Here is an 18,487-nt window from a genome sequence, read left to right on the forward strand (position 1 = left end):
TGGTGGGTTCCTGTGGTCCCAGCTACTCAGCCCAGGAGTTGGAGATTGCTGTGAACTGTGACGCCACAGCATTCTACCGAGGGCAACAAAATAAGAGTCTGTCTCTAAAAAAAAAAAAAAGATTTTTATTTTGATGAAGTCCAATTTATTTTTTCTTTATTTAATTGTACTTGATGCTTTTTGTGTGTCACAGTTAAGGTGTCCATGTCAAAGTTTTGGTCACTAAGTCTTTCTCTTATGTTTTCTTTTTTTTTTTCTTTTCTTTTGTAGAGACAGAGTCTCACTGTACCGCCCTCGGGTAGAGTGCCGTGGCGTCACACGGCTCACAGCAACCTCTAACTCGGGCTTACGCGATTCTCTTGCCTCAGCCTCCCGAGTAGCTGGGACCACAGGCGCCCGCCACAACGCCCGGCTATTTTTTCTTTTTGTTGCAATTTGGCCGGGGCTGGGTTTGAACCCGCCACCCTCGGCATATGGGGCTGGCGCCCTACTCACTGAGCCACAGGCGCTGCCCTCTCTTATGTTTTCTAATAGAAGTTTTATAGTTTCAGTGCTTCTTTTAGATCTTACCTCCTTCCCAGCTTCCTATCTTATCTGATCAATTGCTGCCACATGGCCTCTTTGAGACAAAGATTCATGGGTATGGTGTTTCATTCCCATAATCCCAGCACTTTGGGAAGCCAAGACCAGAGGATTACTTGAGGCCAGGGAGTTTGAGACCAGCCTGAGTGACACAGCAAGACCTCACCTCTACACACACAAAAAATTAAGCAGGCACTGTGACATGTACCTGCAGTCCCAGGTACTTGGGAAGCTGAGGAAGAAAGATCCTGTGAGCTCAGGATTTCAAGGCTACAGCAAGCTATGATCTCAACACTGCACTCCAGCCTGGGTGAGTGAGATCCTGTCTCAAAAAAAAAAAAATTCAGCCTGCAGGTGCAGAGTAGGGGAGGCCTGAACAGTGTGCAGGATTGCCCCCCACCCCCACCCCCGCGGGCCACTTTTTATCTGGGAAATTAGCTGGTAAATAGCGCCCTCCTCTGGCACAAAACAATCCTAACTAATAAGTGGTTCAACATACCTAGACTATACAAAACAATGTGATTTTTGCTGAAGTCCCTAATTTCCTTTGGGAGCCTGAAATTTTGTTGCATGTTAGGCAAAGGGTTTTAAGTGACCAGCCCCCAGTAAAGACTCTGGGTGCTGAGTCTCTAATGAACTTTGCTGGGCAGAAACATGGCACACAGGCCAGGCACCCTGGCTCACATCTGTAATCCCAACATTCTGGGAGGCTGAGGTGGGTGGATCGATTGAGCTCAAAAGTTCAAGACCAACCTGAGCAAAAGTGAGACCCCATCTCTACTAAAAATAGAAACAGGCTGGGCACCCATGGCTCAGCGTCTAGGGCTCCAGGCACATACATCGGAGCTGGCAGGTTCCAACCCAGCCCGGGCCAGCAGAACAACAATGACAACTACAACAAAAAAATTGTTGTGGCGGGCGCCTGTAGTCCCAGTACTTGGGAGGCTGAGGCAAAAGAAATCACTTAAACCCAAGAGTTTGAAGTTGCTGTGAGCTGTGACACCACAGCTCTCTACCGAGGGCGACATAGTGAGATTCTGTCTTAAAAAATAAATAAGTAGGGAGAGGGAGGGGAGGAGAGGGGGGAGGATGGGTGGAGGGAGGGTAATCGGTGGGACCACACCTACATGCATCTTACAAGGGTACATGTGAAATTAACTAGGTGTAGAATATAAATGTCTTAACGCAATAACTAAGAAAATGCCGTGAAGGCTATGTTAACCAGTTTGATGAAAATATTTCAAATTGTATATAAGACCAGCACATTGTATCCCATGGTTGCATTAATGTACACAGCTATTGGCCGGGCGTGGTGGCTCACGCCTGTAGTCCCAGCGCTGTGGGAGGCCGAGGCGGGTGGATTGTCCGAGATCAGAGGTTCAAACCAGTATGAGCAGCAGTGAGCCAGAGTAAGACCCCGTCTCTACTAACAACATCAAAAACAGCCAGCACCGCCAGAGGAAGAAGAAAATGAACAAAAAAGGAGTACTTCAAACAAAGAAGAATGAACAAGCACACTGAAATTAAAAATAAAAAAATAAAATAAAAATAATAATGTAGGGCGGCGCCTGTGGCTCAGTGAGTAGGGCGCCGGCCCCATATGCTGAGGGTGGCGGGTTCAAACCCAGCCCCGGCCAAACTGCAACCAAAAAATGGCCGGGCGTTGTGGCTAGCGCCTGTGGTCCCAGCTACTCCGGAGGCTGAGGCAAGAGAATCGCTTCAGCCCAGGAGTTGGAGGTTGCTGTGAGCCGTGTGACGCCACGGCACTCTGCCCGAGGGCGGTACAGTGAGACTCTGTCTCTACAAAAAAAAAAAAATAATAATAATAATAATAATGTACACAGCTATGATTTAATAAAAATAAATAAATAAAAATAGAAACTCTAGCCAGGCATTATGGTAGGCTATAGTCCCAGCTGCTGGAGAGGCTGAGGCAGGAGGATCACTTGAGTCCAGGAGTTTGAGTTTGCTATGAGCTATGATGCCATGACACTTTACCCAGGTCATCAGAGCAAAACTCTGTCTCAAAAAAACAAACAAAAACAAAAACAAAACAAACAAAAAAAACCCATGGCACCCAAGTTGCTGTATTTTTGCTGCTGGGAAATTGCCCTATGTCACTCCTCAGGGGGTCATTTTTCCATGACCATCTGGTGTGCGTTCTTGCAATGTCACTGTAATAAATCAACCATATGCTGACTCCCATGAGTCCTCCCGGCAAATATCCCAATTTGGGGGTAGTTTGGGGTCCCTGATACACTGGGGACCCTGGTCAGGGCCAAGTGGAGAGGAGAAGATGGGAAAGGAAAAAATTAATAATAAACAACAAATCACTCCACACTGTTTCATTATTTGGAGGCTTGGGGGAGAAATGCTGGCAGGAATCATTTTATAAAATAAAAATTCTACCGCACTAGGTAAGGAAAGAATGGGCAGTTTTGACAGGCTTGGGATATAAGGCAAACTCCCATGTTTTAAAGGGTATGAATATAATGCAAACTCCAAGTGTACATTTCCATCTTAGGGATTTCCTCATTTTCCAGATTTTTACATGCAACTGTCTAATGGATGTCCGCACACGGGCATCTAAGGGGCCCTCAAAGCCAGGTTCTTGATTTCTCCCCTCCACTGCCCCTTACCCCAGAGCCCCATCTCAGGAAATGGCAACTCCGGACCAAGTCCAAAGACCCTGGAATCCCTCTGGTCTATATTTTCCCTCATACGTCCTCCAATTATGATGGACGTACTTAAAATATATTCCGGATGCTCCTCCCCGCCTCTACCTGCCACCTCAGGTGGGGCCGCCGTCACAGCTCACCTGGACTCGTCCGGCAGCCCTGCCTGTTCCCCACACGGCCGCCAGGGGACGCAGGTGCCCACGCACTGCCGCTGGCTCGCCCTCGCTGCGGGTGTGAATTGAACTCCTTGCCTTTTTGGGGGGAGGGAGGAGACAGTCTCACTCTGTTATCCGTACTGCTACAGTGCTGTGGCCTCACTGTAGCTCATAGCAACTTCAGCCTCCTGAGTTGAAGCGACTCCTCCTGCCTCAGCCTCCCAAGTAGCTAGGACTGCGGGCGCCCGCCACAACACCCGGCTAATTTTTCTATTTTTAATAGAGCTGGGGTCTTGCTCTTGGTCTCTAACTCCAGAGCACAAGAGATCCTCCCAGAGTGCTGGATCCTCCCAGAGTGAGACATAGTGTCCGGCCTGGCTCCTTGCTCTTCTGGGAACATAGCAGACATGCTTACAAACGTCTTTGTCCTTTTCCCCCACTTTTTTAAAAATTGAGGTAAAATTCACATAACATGAAATTAACCATGTTACAGCGTGTGTGATTCACAAAGTCTTTTCCTATTGGTCCTAAATCTTTTTTTTTTTTTTTTTTTTTTGAGACAGAGTCTCACTTTCTTGCTTGCCTTGAGTAGGGTACCATGGCATCAGCCTAACTCACAGCAACTTTAAATTCTTGGGCTCCAGCGATTCTCTTGCCTCAGCCTCCCCAGTAGTGGAACTACAGGCGCCCCCCTCCCCCAACACCTGGCTATTTTTAGAGATGGGAGTCTAGCTCTTGTTCAGGCTGGTCTTGAACTCCTGAGCTCAGGCAATCCTCTCTCCTTGGCCTCCCAGACTGCTAAGATCACAGGCATGAGTCACCAAACCCAGCCAGATAAATACATCTTTAAGAAATTATTTAGCAATCCTGGCTGGGTGTGGTCGCTCAGGCCTGCAATCCTAGCACTCTGGGAGACCAAGACGGGTGGATTGCTTGAGCTCAGGAGTTCCAGAGGAGCCTGAGCAAGAGCCAACCCCATGTCTACTAAAAATAGAAAAGGCAACTAGCATGGTGGCAAGTGCCTGTAGTCCGGAGGCTGAGACAGGAGGATCGCTTGAACCCGTAAGTTTGAGGTCGCTGTCAGCTAGGCTGAGGCCATGGCACTCTAGCCCAGAGGAAGAAAGGAAGAAAGGGAGGGTGGGAGGGAGGAAGGAAGGAAGGAAGGAGGGAAAGAAAGAAAAGAAATGATTTAGTAATCTTACTAAATGTCACTTAAATTAATGGATATTAATGATACAATTGTGAATATTATTTTCACAAAAACCATCTATAAAATGACATGCTCACAAGCATTTAAAACAATTGAATTGTGGGCAGCACCTGTGGCTCAAAGGAGCAGGGCACTGGCCCCATATGCTGGAGGTGGCGGGTTCAAACCCAGCCCCGGCCATAAAAACTGCAACAAAAAAAAAAAAACAATTGAATTGTGTAAAAACCTTATGTGAAACAGGAAAACAAATTCAGTTATATGTTAGCACTTATCTTTTTCTTTCTGAGATAATTCTTATCTCTCTCTGAGCAAGTACCAGGCAGCATAGAATTCAGGGGTGCTGGGGGTGGGGTTTCCATTTAATTTCCTGTTCAAACAAGCCTATGGCTGATAAGAAGCTAATTTACATTTGGCTTCTGAATGGAAAAGGGAAATGGCATATTTCAGATTTCAAGTTTTTTTTAAAGTAAGGCTTTGAGGCTCTTCTTCCAATGGGAGCAGGATTTTCCAAAACCCACTGAGTTCATTTGGTCAGGCTCCTTTATTTTGTAAGAGACATACTGCACCACCAACACAAGTGACAGGAATCTGTTGTGACTTATTCTGGTGAATGTGGTCCTCAAAGGAGCCATGACAAGTCATAATCACCCCAGACCAAGATGCAGGTCACTGGACCGGCGCAGTGGGTCACACCTATAATCCCAGCACTCTGGGAGGCTGAGGCAGGAGGATCTCTTAAACTCAGGAGTTTGAGACCAGCCTGAGCCAGAGTGAGACCCTGTCTCTACCCAAATAGGAAAACTATCTGGGCACTGTGGTAGACACCTGTAGTCCCAGCTACTTGGGAGGCTGAGGGAGGAAGATCAGTTGAACCCAGGAGTTTAAGGTGGCTATGAGCAAGGCTGAAGCCATAGCACTCTAGCCTGGGCAATAGAGTGAGACTCTGTCTCAAAAAAGAAAAGATGTATGTCAACGATGACAACTACAACTAAAAAATAGCCGGGCGTTGTGGCAGGTGCCTGTAGTCCCAGCTACTTGGGAGGCTGAGGCAAGAGAATCACTTAAGCCCAAGAGTTTGAGATTGCTGTGAGCTGTGATGCCACAGCCCTCTACCCAGGGCTACAGCTTGAGACTGTCTCAAACAAACAAACAAAAAAAGATGTAAATCATTTTCAGTTCCCCAAGTTTTTGCATGCATCCTCCCAGTCAATTAATCTCCCCACAAGGGTCACCATTGGCCTGAGTAACTTATCTCACCAAAGATTAGTTTGGCTTATTCTAGAAGTTTATGTACTTAGAATCATATAGTGTGTCCTCTTGATGTCTGGATTCTTTTTCTTCACTATAAAGCGAAGAATCTGTGGTGGATGTCTGAATGGATGGATGAGTGGATGAATAGAAGGAAGGCTAGATAGCCAGGCTGCAGAGATGAGAGGGTCAGCAGGTGGATGAGTGAGTGGATGGATAAATTGACAGATGTATAGATGGACCCATTGATGGATAAATTGGTGGATGGATAGATGGGAGGGTGATGGATGGGATCAGGCTTTGTCGCTTCTGCCTTGCTCTCTTGGAACACTTGCTGTGGAGTCAGCCCACTGCTGTGCCCTGGGGAAACTCAAGAGGACCATGTAAAGGGGCCCATTCAGAAAGAAGCTGTGACCTCCCACTCACAGGCAGCACCACCTTGCCAGATGTGGGTGAGAGCAGCCCGGCAGTAGATCCTCCAGTCCCACTCGAGTCTTCAGATGACTGCAGCTTCATGAGAAGCCCTGAGCCCAACCCAGCCACTGAGGACTTCCTGACCCAGAGAGAATATGAAAGAAAAGGGTTATTGTTGTTCTAAACCTCTAGGTTTTGAGATAATGTGTTACCAGCAAATGGATAGACAGATGGATACACAGAGAAACAGATAGATGAATGGATGGGCGGACGGACAGACAAATGAACAGACAGATGAATGGATGGATAAATGGGTTGATGGGTAAGTAGGTGAGTGGGGAGGAGTCCAGCCATGAGGAGCTTCCTCCAAGATGGAAAAAAAAAATTTTTTTTTTGAGACAGGGTCTCACTATGTTGCCCTGTAGAGTGTCATGGTGTCACAGCTCACAGCAACCTCAAACTCTTGGGCTTAAGCGATTCTCTTGCCTCAACCTCCCAAGTAACTGGGGCTACAGGTGTCCACCACAACACCTGGCTATTTTCATTGTTGTTGTTGTTGTCATTGTTGTTTAACAGGCTGGGCCAGGGTCGAATCCAGCAGCCCTGGTGCCTGTGGCCAGCGCCCTAACCACTGAACTACAGGCACCAAGCCAAGAGAGAAGAATTTTGAAATGGCAGCCACCCACTTTCTCTCTCTCGTCTCCTACCTTCCATAGCCCCTCCAGCTGTTCAGCACTCCCTGGACACCGGCAGCAACTGCTCCTGCCTCATGATTGATATTGGCTGGAGCTCCAGCTGGGGACAGTGAGACATGGTACTGCTCCTGGCAGCCACCCTGCGGCTTGGTGTCCACTGGGAAAGTGCCCAGACAGGGAGCTTCCCCCAAGTCAGAAGCAGCAGGAGGCTCCAATGATCAACTGCAAGGAGGCTGGAACTTATGACCTTCAGGTACCCAGAGCATCTCTGTCCACATGGGGCTGGGTATGGCCTGAACCCCAGTATAGTCATAGAGGTGCCTTCCGGTCTCCTAGGTATCTGTATCTTGACTTGAGAGAAGAGTGGAGAGAGTCACTCAGTTTTTAAATGCCATTCATTTGTTGAAGATATCAGGTTGGTTGAGTTCCTACAGTCTGGGATTGACTGATTTTATCCTGTGGTGTCATTTAACATACTTCTCTGTAAACTAGGAGTTAGATCTGGACTCTAGAATCTAGAAGCTTGATGAGACTCAGGTTCAATCAATCAGCTTGACTCCTTTGTGGGTGATGCTGTGTCCTTCTTAGGACGTCGCCTCCAGAGGCACCTGGCTTCTAGGTGTCCCTCTGTTAGTGACTGACCTGTGGGGGTCAGGTGGAGTCAGCCTGTTCCCTTCATTTAAAGTTCCCTGTTGAGGCTCGGTGCTCATAGCACAGTGGTTACAGCACCAGCCACATGCATGGAGGTTGGCAGGTTCGAACCTGGCCTGGGCCAGCTAAACAACAAAGACAACTGCAACAAAAAATAGCCAGGCGTTGTGGCAGGCGCCTGTAGTCCAAGATACTTGGGAAGCTGAGGCAAGAGAATCACTTAACCCCAAGAGTTTGAGGTTGCTGTGAGCAATGACGCCATTGCACTCTACGGAGGGCAACAAAGTGAGACTCTGTCTCTAAAAATAATAATAATAAAATTAAATTAAAAAATGAAGTTCCCTGTTGACCTTTCACCCCAGCTACTGATGACAGTTGCCCAAATCCATTATTTCATAATGTTTGAAAATGTTGATTTTCTAATTTTCTCATTCCTTCTGCATTTTTAGCTAGAATTCTTTTTTTTTTTTTTTTGTAGAGACAGAGTCTCACTTTATGGCCCTCAGTAAAGTGCCGTGGCATCACAGCTCACAGCAACCTCCAACTCCTGGGCTTAAGGGATTCTCTTGCCTCAGCCTCCCGAGTAGCTGAGACTACAGGCACCCGCCACAACGCCCGGCTATTTCTTTTTTGGTTGCAGTTTGGCCGGGGCCGGGTTTGAACCCACCACCCTCGGTATATGGGGCCGGCGCCTTACGGACTGAGCCACAGGCGCCGCCCTTAGAATTCTTTTATTAAAAAGATTTTCTAGGGTGGTGCCTGTGGCTCAAGGGGTAGGGCGCCAGTCCCATATGCCGGAGGTGGCGGGTTCAAACCCAGCCCCGGCCAAATAAACCAAAAAAAAAAAAAAAGATTTTCTAAGCCAGATATGATGGCACATGCCTATTGTCCCAGCTACTCTTGAGGCCGAGGTGGGAGGATCACTTAAGTTCAAGGCCATCCTGAGCAATGTAGGGAGACCCTGCCTCCAAAGGGATGGGAAAAATCTTCCTCTCATCAACTATTTGGTTTTCCACACATAGCAAGCACGAGATAAATTTTTTCAACTGACATTTGAACAGGTACACATTAGAGTATGTGGTAGTCTCCTCCCAGTTCCCACTGCCTTCCATCACCATGACAACCAGGAGGTGGGCTATCTCAGAAATAATGTAGTCCTCCCTGGGCATCTACTTTCTTTTCCTTTTTAACTCCTTATATAATAAACACTCATATAGCACTGCCAGTGTGCTGGGCACTGCTGTCAGCATTTACACACATTACCTCATTCAGTGCCAGACACTAATATTCTCTCTCCTGGGGCTCAGAGAGGTTACGTAAATTGCCCAAGGTCACCCAGCTGGTAAGAGGTGGAGTCAGGATTTGACTCTGGCTCAGAGGCCACACTATTAATCACTGTCCTGTATTGCCTGCCTCAGCAGAGTTTATTAAGTACCTTCTGTATGGAAGGTACATATCCTCCCCCTCCCCCCATTTAACAGTGAAGAGTGTTTAGAATATGAGAGGAAAATCATAGTTATCTGTTCATGGAGGACAGAGGGGAAAAACTGGATAAAGTAGACTTGGAAACAACCTCTCAGCTTTTTTTTTTTTTTTTTTTTAGACAGAGTCTCAAGCTATCACTCTGGCACTCAAGCTAGAGTGCTGTGGTATCACAGCTCACAGCAACCTCCAACTCCTAAGCTTAAGTGATTCTCTTGCCTCAGCCTCCTGAGTAGCTGGGCCTACAAGTGCTTGCCACAACACCCAGCTATTTTTTGGTCGTAGCTGTCATTGTTTGGCAGGCCCGGTCTGGATTCGACAGCTCAGGTGTATGTGGCTGGCGCCTTAGCCACTTGAGCTACAAGTGCCAAGCCAACCCCCCAGCTCTTAAGTGGGGAGTTGAGAATTGCTCTTAATTCTACTTCATATGGGTGGGAGAAGGAGGTAATCCTGGCTGATTTCCTGGAGTAGAGGGACTTGAGAGACAAAGGGGCAGGAACCAAGTGAGCTAAGGAAAGGGGAACAAGGCTGACATGCCAGGAAGAGAAAAGGCAAGGTGTCCAGACTTAAAGGCCAGGCTCAAGGTCCAGATGTGGTCTCACCTGACAGGGAGTAAAGGAGGAGTCTGGGGAGGACAATTGAGATGGGGCATCAGCCATGTTTTCTGAAACCAAGTTGTGATTGGTTTATACAATTGGCTCCAATAACTGAAAAGTCCAAGGGGAGGCTTCAGGCACAGCTGAATCTAGGTGCTCTGATGGCATCTCCCTGAGTCTGTCTCCCTCTATCTCCTGCCTCTTCTTCCTTAGGTTCCCTATAGCCAGCCACTGGCAGCTGGGGGCTAGAAGACCAGAGCCTCTATGTGGAATTCCAGGCCATCACAGCTGAGATTCTGACCCTAGGGTGGAATGATGCCTGGGTAAGGTCTCAACCTGGCAATTGTGGAAGAACAGGTGGAGGTATTCAGGGGTGAGTCCTGACACCCTTTGCCCACTGAAAAGCAACAATGGCTGTCCAGACAAACCTGTCTCAGCAACTTCTGGTCCCGCATAGCCAGAGACCCCTGCCCACCTCCAGACCTACTGACAGAACACATGTCCTTCTCTCCCACTAGCCCCTCCCCTTCAGCCCCCTCTCTCCCATCTCTCCAGGTTCAGGAGGCCTGCTCTCTGGTCCACCACCACCACCACCACAAGGTCCTGGTCAAGGCCAGATGGCAGGCATTTGTAGCCAGTGTGGACACCAGTCCACTCAAGCCTCATCAACTGACTCCAGACCACATCCCCCAGGTCCCCAGACACACTTCAAGGCAGACCTAGGAAGGGGTCCCCGGCCCATTCAGAAAGCAGCGCTACCCCTCTGATCCTCTCTAAGTCCCGCTGTCGTCCTGCTTGCTACCGCGTGGCCCTCTGAAGGGTCCTGAGCCAGGGGTGACAGGGGAATCAGGGCGCGCTAGAACCTCCCCGCCAATCTGGTTCCTGGTGTGGGCTCTCAGCGCCGCCTGGTGGCCACTTTCCACACCGCGATTCTCCTTGAACTTGGAAGACTGTTTCACAGTCCACACGACCCCTAGAGAATGGGTTGGTTAGAGTTCACGCAAAGGAGCAGGCAGCGCCAGGAGACTGCTCTCAGCACTGTCACCAGGGGCTCCTCTGCCCTGGATACCCTCCTCCCTCTACCTCCGGCCTTGTGGGATGGGGGAAAGGCGCATCCAGGTCCCCTCTGTGTGATTCTCTCCAGTACCTGCTGCCCCTTGCTCAGAGCCCAGTGCTGTGCCCTTGTCTCCCTCTCCTTCACTCCCCCAGCCCTCCCGCTTTTACCTTCCCCTCCGGTCCTCAGTCAAGTCCTCCAGTCCAACGCCACCTATTGACACTCCAGACCCTTCTAGCGGGTCCCCGGAGCTGACCCCTATGCCATCTTCCTGTGCAAGCTGAACAGGCGGCTCAGGCTTCATCCCGCCAAAGTTCAACCCGAGTTTCCCTGCGCCAAACCCTCTCTCAGTGGAGTGGTTCCTCCTGGGTTAACGTACCCAAACACTGTCTCACTCTGTCACCCTGGCTAGAGGGAAGTGGTGTCATCACAGCTTACTGCAACCCCAAACTTCTGGGTTCACACTATCCTCTTGCCTCAGCCTTCCAAGTAGCTGGGACTGCAGGTGCCCACCACCATGCCTGGCTAGTTTTTATACAGACGAGGTCTTGCTCTTGCTCAGGCTGATCTTGAACTTCTGAGTTCAAGGGATCTGCCTGCCTCAGGCTCCCGGAGTGCTGGGATTACAGGCGTGAGCCAGCGGCTGGCCCAAGGCCTTCTTTAATCCATTCATTCGCTTAGTTTTTGCTCATTCTCTCTCCGCCTCTGCATCTCTCCATTGGCCAAAAGGTGCTAGAGCTTTACTTTCTGGAATTTATGTTCTGGAAACCATCCATGCCCCGTGTCAGAACATCTCCAAATGTTCTGCCCAAAATATCCTTGCTCTCCTCCTGGTGCTCACCGCCATGTGCCAATCAGCGCATTCCAGAAGCAGATTACTCCTCCACTGAATGACCACCCTGGTCCAGTGGCCATCATCTCCCATTAGACTGTGGCAGTTGCTCCCCATTTCCCTTCCTATCTCCTGCTGTCTGTTCCCACCTGCTCAGCACCACCTTGCACAATGTGGCCTAGGTTGCATCATGGCCCTCACCTCCCACACTCTTGCCTTAGTTCACTTGGCTGTGGGCCTCCTGGCATCCCTGCCCTCTCCAAGCTTCCCAACCCCAGGGCCTTTGCACTTGCTATTCTTGCAACTCTGGGACCTCTTTCCTGCAATAGTCCCGTGGCTCCCTCCCTCATTTTATTAGTCTTTACACAAATGTCAACTCCTTGGAGAGGACACAGTATTTGGGTTGGTACCTGGGTGGACACAAATGGAAGGGATACTTCAAAGAAGCTGGATAGGACCTGGGTTAGAATCTCAAATCTAGGCAAGTCACTTTTCATCTCAGTCCTCAGGTTCCTCAGTTGTAAAATGGAACCACAAATTCTCCTATCTCACTGAAACTAGACGGACCTGCCACAGAGACAGTTTTCTACCTAGAGAACAAGGACTTTTTTAAATGACATTATTATTATAATCAAAGGAAAGGAATCCATGATGTTGCCACATTTCCAGCCTGGGGGACTTAATGTGAGTATTGTTGCAGAGTTTGGGTCACAGTCAACTCCTCACCCCCACCCTGCACAAGGGGCAGGCAAGGCACAAAGAGAGAGAGGCCTGTCTGTGCTCCTGCCTCATTCATGAAGGCTGCACCCACCTGATTCTTGGCAATTCTCTATGGCCTTGGATAAGCCCCTTACCCTCACTGAGCCACCATCATCTCTTTCAATAACAAATGCACATAGCAAATGTCAGCTTTTCACAGGAGCTTAGTTTTATTTTATATAGACCTTAGAAAGCTCTTAGAATTTTAAAAAATAATTTTCCTGATTATAAAATACATGGTTGTCTGGCTCGGCGCTTGTAGCTCAAGCGGCTAAGGCACCAGCCACATACACCAGAGTTGGTGGGTTCGAATCCAGCCCAGGCCTACCAAACAACAATGACAACTACAACCAAAAAATAGCCAGGTGTAGTGGCGGGATCCTGTAGTCCCAGCTACTTGAGAGGCTGAGGCAAGAGGATCACCTAAGCCCAGGAGTTGGAGGTTGCTGTGAGCTATGACACCACGGCACTCTACCCAGAGTGACAGCTTGAGGCTCTGTCTCAAAAAAAAAAAAAAAAATACATGATTGTCTCCAGCAGGGATCAGAGCCTAAAAAGAAACCACTCTGGGGTGTTTATTTATTTATAGACAGTCTCACTTTGTTGCCCTTTGTAGAGTGCTGTGGTGTCATCATAGCTCATAGCAACCTCAAACTCTTCAGCTCAAGTGATCCTCTTGCCTCAGCCTCCAGAGTAGCTGGGACTATGAGTGTCTGCCACACCACCAGGCCAGTTTTAGAGATAGGAGTCTCTCTCTTACTCAGGCAGGCAATCCACCCGCCTAGGCCTACCACAGCACTTGGCCCACTCCAGGTGGGGCTTTAAACAGGAGGGGCTTGAACACAGGGGCTTGAAAATTTTCAAAGACTGGAGGAGCAGGCCCTTAGGAATGACACCCAGGACAGCACAGAACCAGGAACGCTGCTGCCAGAACTGCTGGGCTCACAAAGGCCAGGACTGGGCCCACTCCTGCCATTCATGCCTCACGGGAGAACGTCTAATTGTGAGAACCTAATTCTCCACCCAGAATCCCAGATGCTAGGGAGTCTGGGGAAAATACTGCTGTTGCTTGTAGCCTCTGCTGAGAGGAGGATGGAAGTCAGCCCAGCCCACCCAGTGTCACTACAATCAACAACATGGTAGAAAATGGACAAATGCAGAGAAGCAGATGTGAGGGAGAAAAAAAATAATCCCCCATAGTCCACCAGCTGCAGGGTAGCCCCGTTAAGACTGTGGTGTGCATCCTCCCAAAATTATTTTCTATTTACTTAAAAACGTTTTCAAATTACACAGGATCATACCAAGTCCTTTTCCCCATTTAACATTCCTACGAGATAAAAGTATTTCCTCAGATCATTAAAAATCTTCCCAAAGGGGCGGCGCCTGTGGTTCAGTGAGTAGGGCGCCGGCCCCATATGCCGAGGGTGGCAGGTTCAAACCCAGCCCCGGCCAAACTGCAACCAAAAAATAGCCGGGCGTTGTGGCGGGCGCCTGTAGTCCCAGCTGCTCGGGAGGCTGAGGCAAGAGAATCGCGTAAGCCCAAGAGTTAAGAGGTTGCTGTGAGCCATGTGACGCCACGGCACTCTACCCGAGGGCGGTACAGTGAGACTCTGTCTCTACAAAAAAAAAAAAAAAATCTTCCCAAAGCTGTTTTTATAATGGCAGTGAAAAATATCCCATTGTACAGACACACCACTGACAAAAACGATTTTTCTATTAGTTTTGGGGCGTTTTTTGTTGTTGCAATTTGGCCAGGGCTGGGTTCAAACCCGCCACCCTCAGCATATGGGGCCAGCGCCCTACCTACTGAGCAACAGGCACCACCCTAGTTTTTGTTTTTAATGTTCCAGATAACACACCAGCAGACATCTTTGTGTATATGCCTTTTTCAAGAAATCTTTGTTCTAGCCGGGCGCAGTAGCTCACACCTGTAATCCTAGCACTCTGGGAGACCAAGGTGAGTGAATGACCTGAGCTCAGGAGTTCAAGACCAGCCTGAGCAAGAGCAAGACCCTATCTCTACTAAAAATAGAAAAATTAACCAGGTATGGTGGCAGGTGCCTGTAGTTCTAGCTACTCGGGAGGCTAAGGCAGGAGGATCACTTGAGCCCAGGAGTTTGAGATTACTGTGAGCTGGTTGATACCACAGCACTCTAGCCAGGATGACAGAGTAAGGCTGTCTAAAAATTAAAAAAAAAAAAGAAAAGAAAGAAAATTTTTGTCCATATTTTGAATTTCTATATTTTAGAATTTTTTTTTAATTTGTTGACTGACCCACTGCTAAGATGGATTTCTATTTTTTAAAAGGTTTGCTCCTTTATAGAAAATTTGGAAATGCTGGAAAACTATTAAGAAAAAGACTCCTCTGAGGGTGGCGCCTGTGGCTCAGTGAGTGGGGCTCCGGCCCCATATACCAAGGGTGGCTGGTACCCAGCCTCAGCTGAACTGCAACCAAAAAATAGCCGGGCGTTGTGGCAGGCGCCTGTAGTCCCAGCTGCTCGGGAGGCTGAGGCAGGAGAATCATGGAAGCCCAAGAGCTAGAGGTTGCTGTGAGTCCTGTGACATCATGGCATTCTACTGAAGGCAATAAAGTGAGACTCTGTCTCTACAAAAAAAAAAAAAAAAAGAAAGAAAGAAAGAAAGAAAAAGACTCCTCTGAAATCCCCCCACCCAACAGACTTTTGGCATTGGGCTTGGTCCAGTGAATGCCACCGTCCTGTTTGCTTTTTTCTACAAAGCACCAGAACATAAACACATGATGGGTATTTCCCATGCTTCTGACCCCTGTGTTAATGGCCGCAGAGGTCTTCCCTGAGTGGACAGGACCTGCCCTGTGTCTGTTACGACGTTTCCTCCCATTCTACAGAACAGACCTGCCTTTGCATTATGCCTTTCCCCAAATTTCCGGCCATTTCTGTAGGGCACATTCCCAAGAGTGCAGTCACTGGGCCAAAAAGTCAGAGCATTTGTGAAGAGTCTCTGGCACAAACTGCAAGTTTCCACATCTTTCTTCTCCCTCAACATAGTTAATAGCAAAAACTCACGAATGGCTTACTCTGTGCCAGGCCCTGTTCTGGTTGCTTTCATATGCAGACAGTGAGATAGGCACTATCTCTATGTCCATTTTAGAGATAGGGACGCTGAGGCAGACAAGGTCACACGGCCAGTATGTAATAGAGCTTGGAATTTAAAATCAGGAGGCCAGGATGCTAGCTCCTCATCCACGCTCTTCACGATCCTGAGCTGCTGCCTACAGGCGGTCTCCACTCCACAGCAGATGTCCCAACGTTCATTCAGCTACGACCCAACCGGTAGACAGTCTTTTCAATTTTTTTTTTTTTTTTTGGTTGCAGTTCGGCCGGGCCAGGTTTGAACCCGCCACCCTCGGTATATGGGGCCGGCACCTTACCGACCGAGCCACAGGTGCCACCCCCAAGTCTTTTCAATTTTTTCCTCACCATTGGAGGCAGATCCAGGTTTAGTGATGCCTGAAGCTTTTACAATTTGGGGGACCCTCTTTTGGAAAAATGTTACAAATCCAAAAGCAGATGCAGGGCCCTGGAAGGGATCCCAAAACCCCATTGTCCGTTATGCTCCATCAGCATCACAGTAAATCCCAATGTGCCTTTCCCCATTACTAGGAAAATCTTCAAACAACAAAGTAGAGGGAATTTTCCTATGAACATGCCTCTATCCCTCCACTTAGATTCTCCCTGAACCATTTCACTGCACTCGTTTCGTTGGACATGTGCCCATCCCCTATCGGCCCGTTTAATCCACCTTGTTTTCTGCATTCAAAGGAAGTTGCAGCCATGAGTGCACAGCAGCTTGCAAATCGTTAAGGAGTTCTCTACTGCTAAGTTGTCCTTTGGATGTAAAATTCAGATGTGAAACATAACTTAAGTGCACTAACACAAAGGTATCTTTGCTGTGGACACTGCTTTTGCACATGGGAACAGACGCATTTCCCCAAGCAGTTAAGGACCAAGAACTTCCTGAGGGCACTGCTAATGTATGTCCAAGCTGTAGAATTTGTCCTTGAGCAGCTGTGACCACCCTCACCCCCAAGTATCCATGTATCTGACAGCCAAATCTGGGCATCTCTCCATTTCCAGTAAGTTCCTCCACAGTCCCCAGCGTGGATTAACTGGGTCAGAGGCTGGAGGCTTATTGCTACTTGACAGGCGGCTTTCATTTTCACCTCTCCCTACTGGCCCTGTCATCCCTGTCCCCCACCCCCAAAACACATACACACATAAAGAGCTGTTTTCCTATCTGTAGGATATTTCTATTTTTATTTAAGATGGGAGAGGGGACAGAACAGCAGAAATAGCTCTTATAAAAGTCATGATGTTCTATGGGATATGGTGGGGAAAGCACTGACGTTAAAACGGCTCTCCCTGCACCCGTTTCTTTTATAAACTACTCACTCTATTTTTATCATCATATCCTAGAGAAACCTTCCCAAAGGCCATAATAAAAAATGAAGAAAAAAAAAACTAAAAACACTGAACACTTCTGCCTAGCAAAACACACCACATACAAAGTCAAAAGATAAAAACAACCTGGGAGAAATGCTTGTAACATCTATGACAGACATCAGATCCATAAAAAATAAAGAGTTAACGTGCTGGCTTCGGCAGCACATATACTAAAATTGGAACGATACAGAGAAGATTAGCATGGCCCATGCACAAGGATGACACACAAATTCGTGAAGCGTTCCATATTTAAAAATAAATAAATAAATAAAGAGCTAACACAAACAAGCAATAACAAAATGATAAAAAACCTAGGAGGAAAATGGCCAAAAGACTGGAACCAGTGCAGAAGAGGAATGTAGACATCCAGGCATATGAAAAGATGCTAAATCACACTGGTAACCAGGCACAATAAAATAAAAAGTGTCATCACTTAGTAGCATTTGTGAGGAATCAAGTGGGCTCCTGTGCTTCTGAGGAACAAAAATCAGCAGTGGCAGGCTCATGCCTATAATCCCAGCACTTTGGAAGGCCAAACCGGGATCACTTAAGGCCAGGAGTTTAGTACAGTAGTCTGGCAACATAGGGAGACCTCACCTCCACAAAGATTTTTTTTTTTTTTTTGTAGAGACAGAGTGTCACTTTATGGCCCTCGGTAGAGTGCCGTGGCCTCACACAGCTCACAGCAACCTCCAACTCTTGGGCTTAAGCGATACTCTTGCCTCAGCCTCCCGAGTAGCTGGGACTACAGGCGCCCGCCACAACGCCCGGCTATTTTTTGGTTGCAGTTTGGCCGGGGCCGGGTTTGAACCCGCCACCCTCGGTATATGGGGCCGGCGCCTTACGGACTGAGCCACAGGCGCCGCCCCACAAAGATATGTTTAAAATAGTGGGTGTGGCAATATGTACCTATAGTCTCAGCCACTCAGGAAGCTGAGGCAGGGGGACTGTCTGAGCCCAGGAGCTCAAGGTTACTGTCAGTGAGCTGTCATCAAGCCACTGTACCCCAGCCTAGGTGATAGAGCAAGATCCTACACCTCTAAAATCTAATCGAAATTTTTGTTGTTTTAAATCAATACAGCCTAGATAGAGAGCAATTTGGTTAAATCCACGTGCCTGCAGCCCAGACTCACTTTTCAGGTACTCATCCTATGGACACATGTGAAAGGCACATGGCCAAAGACATTTGTCCCAACACAAGAGCAGCAGCACAGGCCTGGGGAGGCATCACAGCACACTAACACAACAGTACTCTATACAGCTGTGAAAAAGGACAACTCTCTCTGTACTAACATAGAGTGAGCTCCAACAGGCACTAAAAAGTCAGCTATAGCACCACACATGGTGTGATCCTAAGAAACAGAAAAATCAAAATCATTCTATGTTCACAAGTACATGTAATTTACACACAGAATGCAACTATTCATACCAAACTGCAGTGCTAGGTCCCTGCTCAGAGATGGGTATGAATGGGAGGCAAAGGGCAAGGGTGACAGTCATATGTTTGGCAATGGATGATTTATAATAAGAACATAGTCCTTCATTTCTAATAAGGGTTTAAAAGATCTTTTAAAAACAGGTATAGGAGGCTCAGAACCTGTGGCTCAAGCAGCTAAGGTGCCAGCCACATGCACCTGAGCTGGCAGGTTC

The 18,487-nt window shown here is 48.0% G+C and overlaps 1 non-coding gene across 1 annotated transcript; it reads left to right on the forward strand.

Annotated features, from left to right (window-relative positions):
* Nucleotides 1-16,983: 16,983 nt before the first annotated feature.
* Nucleotides 16,984-17,090, forward strand: LOC128597824 (U6 spliceosomal RNA). Its single transcript, XR_008383382.1, has one exon. It is a non-coding gene; the product is annotated as a U6 spliceosomal RNA (small nuclear RNA).
* Nucleotides 17,091-18,487: the final 1,397 nt, after the last annotated feature.

Source organism: Nycticebus coucang, chromosome 10, assembly GCF_027406575.1.
Source record: "Nycticebus coucang isolate mNycCou1 chromosome 10, mNycCou1.pri, whole genome shotgun sequence".
NCBI classification, from domain to species: Eukaryota; Metazoa; Chordata; class Mammalia; order Primates; family Lorisidae; genus Nycticebus; species Nycticebus coucang.